The following is a 9,182-nucleotide window of genomic DNA, read 5'->3' on the forward strand; positions in this document are numbered from 1 at the left end:
ATTATCACTTGACTTTACATAGTCAATCGTGATAATTCCTCTAGAGAGTAATTGCCTAACGGTTTTATGTCTTCGTCGTATATGACGAGATTTACCGTTATACATAACGCTCCCAGCCCTTCCAATTGCCGCTTGACTATCACAATGTATGCATATTGGTGCCAACGGTTTGGGCCAAAATGGAATGTCTTCCAAGAAATTCCGGAGCCATTCAGCTTCTTCACCGGCTTTATCTAAGGCTATGAATTCAGCCTCCATTGTAGAGCGGGCAATACATGTTTGTTTGGACGACTTCCAAGATACCGCTCCTCCACCAATAGTGAATACATATCCACTCGTGGACTTAGAATCAGTTGAACCGGTGATCCAATTTGCATCACAGTATCCCTCAATCACCGCAGGGAAATTACTGTAGTGCAATTCAAAGTTCTGGGTATGTTCTAAATATCCCAAAACTCGTTTCATTGCCATCCAATGAGATTGGCCTGGATTGCTCGTATATCGACTCAGTTTACTTATAGCACAAGCTATATCTGGTCGTGTACAATTCATGATATACATTAAGCATCCCAACACACGAGCATAATCCAATTGTGATATGCTTTGGCCTTTATTCTTTGCTAATGCAAGATTCACGTCAATTGGAGTCTTTGCAACTTTAAAGCCCAAGTGCTTGAATTTTTCAAGTACTGTCTTAATATAATGAGATTGTGACAATGCCAGACCTTGAGGAGTCTTATGGATCTTAATTCCCAGAATTAAATCAGCAAATCCCAAGTCTTTCATATCAAACTTGCTATTGAGCATACGCTTAGTAGCATTTATGTTGGCAATGTCATTACTCACTATCAGCATATCATCCACATATAGGCAAATAATGACTATGTGATTTGGAACATTTTTAATGTACACACATTTATCACATTCATTTATCTTAAAATCATTTGACAATATTGTTTGGTCAAATTTGGCATGCCATTGTTTGGGTGCTTGTTTTAGTCCGTAAAGAGACTTAACAAGTCTACATACCTTCTTTTCTTTACCTGGAACCACAAACCCTTCAGGTTGTTCCATGTAAATTTCTTCCTCCAACTCTCCATTTAAGAAGGCCGTCTTAACATCCATTTGATGAATTTCAAGACCATACACTGCAGCTAATGCTACTAACATCCGTATGGACGTAATTCTTGTAACTGGAGAGTATGTATCAAAGTAGTCTAGACCTTCTCGTTGTCTATACCCTTTGACTACGAGTCTTGCCTTGAATTTATCAATAGTGCCATCATCTTTGATTTTTCTCTTAAAAATCCATTTAGAACCCAAAGGTTTATTTCCAGGAGGAAGATCAACCAATTCCCATGTATGGTTGTTCAATATGGATTCTATTTCACTATTGACTGCCTCTTTCCAAAACAATGATTCGGAAGAAGTCATAGCTTCTTTAAATGTTTGAGGCTCATTCTCCAATAAGAAAGTCACAAAATCTGGTCCAAATGAAGTAGAAGTTCTTTGACGTTTACTATGTCTTGGATCCTCCTGATTACATGTACTTTCTTTTGCTTCTTCCCGAGGTCGTTTAGACCCTTCACCAAACGACTCACATTCCTTTTTATACGGATATATATTTTCAAAGAACTCAGCATTATCTGATTCTATAACTGTATTATTATGAATGTCGGGATTTTCTGATTTATGAACCAGAAATCGATATGCTTTACTATTTGTCGCATATCCTATGAAAACACAATCAACGGTTTTCGGTCCTATCTTTACCCTTTTGGGTTTAGGAACTTGCACTTTTGCCAAACACCCCCACACTTTAAAATAATTCAAGTTGGGCTTCCTTCCTTTCCATTTTTCATATGGAATGGATTGTGTTTTGCTATGGGGCACTCGATTTAATATTCGATTAGCCGTAAGAATGGCTATCTTTGAACCGTCGATCTTTGGTGTATACCTAGACAACCATAAGTCACACAATCAACCCTTAACCGTCTTTGGTTCTCATTGTTGTGTTCGTTTCAGCCATGAACACCGCCTGGTTTCATAAGTGCGTAGAGAACTGGCCTTACAAAGTTCTCCTTGAAGCGGCTAACACTTCACACTTACATAGGTGATTCCTAAACGTGTCATCCTGTAGATACACTATTTGATATACCCCGTATCAAATTTAGAAATCATTAAAAAGCCTTAATGCTTTATCCTTGGTACTGAACATTGTCTCATCACGAGAACGGACTAAAATTTTATTTGACAATGTTGAACCGTCATTAATGACTTTGTTTGATCTCCTTGAACCTAGATCTTGGGATCTCCAGTCTTCTAGGTAGAGTTACCGCCACAATGACTTGTTCTCGGCCATAGCCCCATTCCCCTTGATGATTTCTCAACTACCTCTCTAGTTAGGCCTTTTGTAAGTGGATCCGACACATTATCACTTGACTTTACATAGTCAATTGTGATAATTCCTCTAGAGAGTAATTGCCTAACGGTTTTATGTCTTCGTCGTATATGACGAGATTTACCGTTATACATGACGCTCCCAGCCCTTCCAATTGCCGCTTGACTATCACAATGTATGCATATTGATGTCAACGGTTTGGGCCAAAATGGAATGTCTTCCAAGAAATTCCGGAGCCATTCAGCTTCTTCACCGGCTTTATCTAAGGCTATGAATTCAGCCTCCATTGTAGAGCGGGCAATACATGTTTGTTTGGACGACTTCCAAGATACCGCTCCTCCACCAATAGTGAATACATATCCACTCGTGATCTTTTCCTCTTCCAATATGGGACAATGTCTCATTGTCAAGAGGGAAAAACTTAAAATTTTACTTAAAAATTTTATTTTTCCTCCATTTTCCATTCACCCTCATTTTAAGACTATTTCATCTTTAAATAACAAAAACCTCAACAATATTTATGGCAGGGGTTTGAGGCAAAATGACTTTTAAGTGACAATGATAAAGTTTAGTTATTTTTAAGTAATAAAAAATAGTTAAATAACTTTAGTGAAATTAAAAGATAGTTCAATGACCATCAGTGAAATTAACTCTATGCATACATAGTTTAAGTCGAAAGTAACGAGTTCAATTTTTCCTGCCCTAGATACGACAAAATAGTGGGGTAGTTTGTCGCCAAAACTAGAGCCTATGAAGAATAAGCGGAGCACCAAACTTAGGTTGCAAAGCTACAATAGAATGTGGAGCATGTGTGTAAGATGGAGATAGCTCAAAAGAGAAGCGTTGTAGGCTCAAGGCTATAGCCATTTTCGCTTCTAACATTGCGAAGTTTTGTCCAATGCATATTCGCGGTCCTGCCCCAAATGGAAAGAATGTCATTTGCCCCTTTGTTGCCTTTAAGACACCTTCGTTAAATCTCTCAGGCTTGAACTCCTTTGCATCTTCGCCCCAAATTTCCTCCTCGTGATGTAATAAGATTGTTGGTATGAAGAGCAGTGATCCAGTTGGTAGATGAACATCCCCTAATTTAGTTTCTTCATTAGTCCTTCGGATGCGTGTTGCTAGTGGTGGATATAGTCTTAAGGACTCGTACAAGATCATTGTCACCTGAAAATATATATTGAATTATCGAGGTAAGAAATGATCCTCTCATTAATCAATCTGCAATAAACTAAAACGAGCGTAGTCAATAGAAGTATACTACAGAACTTTAAGAAAGTTTATCCCCTAATTTAGCTTCTCTATTGGTGAAGGGAGCCTTGGAACAACAGTAAAGTTATCTCTGTGTGACCTATAGGTCACGAGTTCAAGCCGTGAAAGTAGCCACTACTGCTTGCATTAGGGTACGTTGTCTACATCACACCCCTTGGGGTGTGGCCCTTCCCCGGATCCTGCGTGACGCGGAATACCTTGTGCATCAGACTGCCCATTAGTCCTTTGTATATGTTTGCTTATGATGGTTAAGTCAAGAGAAGCATTAATCCTTTATAACATATGGTAGGTAACTAGAAGCTAATAGATGATCTTTGATATTGTCCTTAGATATGCTGGTTTAAACAAAAGATGAATTTAGCTCATATACACAATGAACTTTTTACGTATTTTAACCAGTTGTAACATGTAACTTACCTGAAATTTTTTTATTTTCCAAGTAACGCTCTCGGTCTATAGAAGCTAAACTTTAGACAAAATGTTCTTACGCACTTATCTCGCCAGGCAAGTTGCCATTACAACTTAGATGCAAAGGCGGATCTAGGGGTGGAAGGGTTCACCCCAATCCCTTTCGTCGAAAAACTAAACTGTATCACCTCTATATAATATGTTTTGTATCCCCTTGACACAATCCAAAAGCATAGCTTAATAGTCAAGGGGGTTCAAAACATTTGTAAGGTTATTGGTTCAATTCCTACTAGCTACAATATTTTTTAACTTTTTTCTTTTTTGACCCTCTTAGCAGGAAATCCTGTCTCTGCCACTGCTTAGATGACTCTATGTACCAGTAAAATTTTCCAACTGATATACCAAATCTTGATTACGATAATGACTGCAATTTAAACTTGGGTTTGGCCATAGATTTTGCCAAAATAAACTTGGGTTTGGCCATAAATTTTGCCAAAATAAACTTGAGTTTTATTTGGCAAACACATGTTTGGCCATAGATTTTGCCTACAGTTTGGCCAAATCCCAATAGCTGGTTTTGGGCTAAAATATCACTATTATATTTTTTAAAAATTGCCCCAAACTTTTATATTTTATAAAAGAGCCCATCATTTATTATTTTATAATGATGTTGCTTCGTCTTCTCGGTCATCTAATAGTGTATCATGTAGTTCATTATAAAAATGATAATTTTGTATCAAATTTATTTATGTTCAGGACTATGGTTTGCGATAATATAATGAATATTATTGATAATGGTAATGTTGGGTATTTGTGATAGTTTTTAGAACTTATATGTATTAGTCATGTTTCATGTTTTTCCAAACCAAACTTCACCCGAAACAGATGTCCAAACACATTTTCATCTTCAAACCAAACTTCACCCAAATCAGATTTTTCAGAATAAATTTGGGAATCTATGGCCAAACACATGCTTAGTATCTTAGGTTTCCTCTGGTCTATGTATGCATGAGTTATTTTTCCAAGTTATGGTGAAAGAACTTACAATTTTTAACCGGCTTAATTCATCAAAAGCTGGTTCATCATTTCCAAAGGCTTGTAAAACTTCCTCTCTAGCTTTTGCCTGCCAATCTTGATGCCTAGACAACAAAATCATAGTCCAAACAAGCCACACTGATGTTGTCTCTTGACCAGCAAAATAAAATAATTTGCACTCTTGAATTACTTCAGGAATAGTCAATCCAAATTCCTTGCTTCCTTGCTCTTCAATTTCATTGGAATTTGATTCCAGTAGTGTACCTAATAGGTCATCACCAAAAGCCTGCCCTGCATCTTTTGCCTTTAGTCTGTTGTCAATAATACGCCTAATCGATTCTTGAACTTCCCTTTCAGTTTCTTTCAATTTCTTGTTGCTTTTGGTGGGCAAAAATCTGCAAATTAAAGTTGTAACTTAACAATAGAAAATCACACATGTAACAATTATTGGCTTTGCAAAGTGAATAGCTCTACATAACTGCAAAATTGATCCTTTGGATATTCGTATTAAGCCTTCAATTTAGCAAAATATGTGTTTTTCGTCATTCTGTATAGGAAATATGTTATATTTATTTTATTTCAAGAACTATATTGCCCTAAAATACAGAATAACATTACAAATTTGACATAACACAGACAATTAAATGATTTAGTTGTTAATAATTGATTAAATTTATGAAGATCACAAGCACAAGGATCAAAAGTTCACATTTCAATTTATTGAACGGTATATGTGTTTAACCAAACATCAACAGGATCAAAATCAGAATCTATCGATATTTTGGGGACTAAAAAGCGTATACTTCCCATAACTCTACTCGAGTAAGATAAACTCTAGACAATTCTAGTCATGATAAAAAGTTTAGTTGTCCTAATTAGTGGCAGCAATAATAAAATTAAACAAAGTAGATGCTAAAATAACCTTGATCCTGGGATATAAATGGAATTAAACTGCTTCATAATAATCTCAGCTAGTTCTTTTTGAAGTTCAAATATTCTTCTGCCTTCTTCGTAGCTACTACCAAATGCTGTGCGAGAAATCATATCACTTGTTAATTTCTGAAGATGAGGCCAAACATCCAACTCTTTTGATCCTTGCCCTGGTACAATCTGCTCCCATTCATTTAGCATCTCTATACAGCTTAAATAAAAAGCTGGCAGCATAAGCTACTTGCAAAACAAAAGCAAAATGTATATATCTCGTTAGTTATAGAAATCATTCATTTCGTCTGTGTAACTTATTAATGACAAGCTAATGTAGAAAGCTTATTTATAATTTCATTATGTGTAAAGAATATTAATAGCAGTATGATATAATGCTACAAGGTCCGTTAGTAGTTTTGAATTGTACAATCATCTCATCTAAAAGCTTAATCTTTGAGATAAATCAGACTTTTCACTTAATTGTATAAGTTTACAATTCAAAGAATATTAATAGCTACTCTATAATGCTCCAAAGTCCAATAATAGTAATTTTGAATTGTGTAACCATTCATTAAAAGGCTTAATTCGTTACATAGCGCACAATTTCCCCTTAATTATGTTTTGTCTCATCACACCCTTCACGTACGGGTCTGATTCATTTCTTGGGTCATACGATAAAATAATTTTTGCTTTGGGTGGCGAAGAGAATTGAACCTAGGATCTTTTGCTCACTCTTTTACCTTGCGGATTGTATGGTCATTTTTAAAAGTTTAACCTGTTAGAAAGAACATAATACTACTTTTTAAGTAGTGCTTAATTTACATATTTTATTTTCAACAAGTAGGAGGATGAAAAAAAGCATATCATGCATTAGAATAGATAAGCTAAGGTAGTAGAACCTTTAACTTCTACATATGGAAGAGTGGCTTTAAGATCTTCCTGTGTTTTGCCCATTTATCTTCCTCATAGTTTGCAATGCCTCTAACCATCAGATTGGCCACTGGATTGCTGTGGTGAGGCTTCTGATACACATAATTCTTAGCAAATATCTCTCTAATTAGTTCACTCTCCATTATCAATATCATTGGTTTTGGTCCAAACCATACAAAGCATTTTTTCCCTGCATATATATACACAATCTTTGAGTCAGCAAAAGCTTCTATTCACAACTTAAATCCAAATAGTTCCTATTCCTACAACAATAAAATGGGAAAATGATATTATATAGCTGCTCTTAAAATAATAGCCGAAAAATATATATTTTTTGTATATATATATATATTTATGTATGATTATATACAAAAATATATAAATTTTATACACTTTTGCGGTCATCGAATGTAAATATTTTCGGGTAAAAGTGATATTTTTCCCAATAAAATTAGGACATTATTACATAGTACTAACTACACATACCATATTTACTAATGATTTGAATAAAATAAGGAATGATACTTGGGGCAATATCATTTGACAGATTATTAAGAGGCTTGGACTGTGCTTTCTTGATGCTGTTAGAGAGCTCTTTCAAGTCTCCATGGAGGAGCCTATAAGAATTTCCCCTGAGGCCCTGTTGTATGAGGAACTTCTCCAATTTCTTTGGCCTAAACCATACCAAATTCAACACTTTCAATGTATATACTAAGAAAATGATCCCACACATTGTTGCTGCAAACATGCTGTAGAAGTTCTCCATTTTCATTCCCGGCCCCTAGAAACGTAGGCTTAATAGCTTTGTGATCTCTGCTTTTTATTCCTATGTATTGAGCAGAGGGGTGATCGGACCCCGTTAACCTCGGCACATATGTTGGATATAGATGTTAAAAATAATCATATATTTTGTTCGGAATCCTTAAGAACAAAAGTCTGATGGAAGGACTGGTTGAGCAATCCGCTCATGTTCCCTGTTACCTTCTAATCCTCGGACCACATTTATTTTTAATACTATATGATTATAAGCTAACAACAGGGGCATCTGCAGATTTGCTGAAATCCAGATTCCTTGTGTTTGACTCGGACAAGTTCCAAAGACAAAAAACTTGACTCTGGCAGAAACTACTGAACCTATAAAACCACAGATGAGGGACTTAGTCAACAGACAGATCAAGCCAGCCGTTTGGATATAAAACTTTTTTTTTTCTAAGTGAAATTAACCTCCAAAACTCAATATCAACTTTTAATACTCTTTTTTCAACTCCAATTTCAATGTTCAAATACTCGGTTTTCAACCTCAAGTTGATGAGCGGACCAAGAAGCAACAACGACAAAATGTGTTTTAATTTGTATCATGCAAGAGGATCATTCGCGTTTCAATAAATATATACACTTAAGAGCAACTAAATTTTAGGAGTAAGGAGGGAGAAGATCTTAAGTTTGACTGAAAAGGAACTTTGTAACTTATCTTTTTATATGTTCATGCCGATTGGAATCTTTGGCAGTTCGAGTGGAAAAAGTCGTCCCACGGGGAAGAGAGGAGGAATAACTAAAAGCCTAATAACAGAAAATCCTCTTAATTAACTTTAGAGTTAATATCCTAAACCTCCTTAAACTATCAATTTTTTTGGCAGTTACATACTTTAACTATCGGGTGCCCCAAAATCCTATTAAACTAAATTGCCCTTCATATTAAAGTCTCCTCGTTGCATCTTAGAGGTGTGCCTAGTACAAGCTCCTAATTATCAAAAAAATGTGTCATGCAACAGTACACGTGACTATTTAACTCAGCCTAAAACCCCTCTAAACTATCACTTTTTATCAGTTGCCTACTTAAACTATCTGGTGTCCTCAAAATTCCTTTGAACTATATTCTCCTATATTTGAAAACCCCTATCGAATTATTATTAGAGGTGCGTCTGTATAACTATATTAACTTGTAGTTTGCACTAAAGTTTGATGTAGCTTACTCATGATGCATTACTCTCGGATGACTGATTAATTCTACGAGTTTTGGCCAAAAATAGGATATAATATAATGTGTTATTTTTAGATCCAATATTGTAATTGTGTTTTATACTAGACTCCACTTGAATAAGTCTTTGTTTATATTTACTTTGCAACACATACAAAAAAGGGCATATAATGTTACATTTATGAAAAACCCATCTCATAAACAAGATTACACAACATAATATTCCACAAATAA

At 35.4% G+C, this 9,182-nt stretch overlaps 1 pseudogene; it reads right to left on the reverse strand.

Annotated features, from left to right (window-relative positions):
- Positions 1-3,094: 3,094 nt before the first annotated feature.
- LOC104094958 (cytochrome P450 CYP72A219-like) lies at positions 3,095-8,490 on the reverse strand (annotated as a pseudogene).
- Between the last annotated feature and the right edge of the window lie 692 nt (positions 8,491-9,182).

Source organism: Nicotiana tomentosiformis, chromosome 7 (genome assembly GCF_000390325.3).
Source record: "Nicotiana tomentosiformis chromosome 7, ASM39032v3, whole genome shotgun sequence".
NCBI classification, from domain to species: Eukaryota; Viridiplantae; Streptophyta; class Magnoliopsida; order Solanales; family Solanaceae; genus Nicotiana; species Nicotiana tomentosiformis.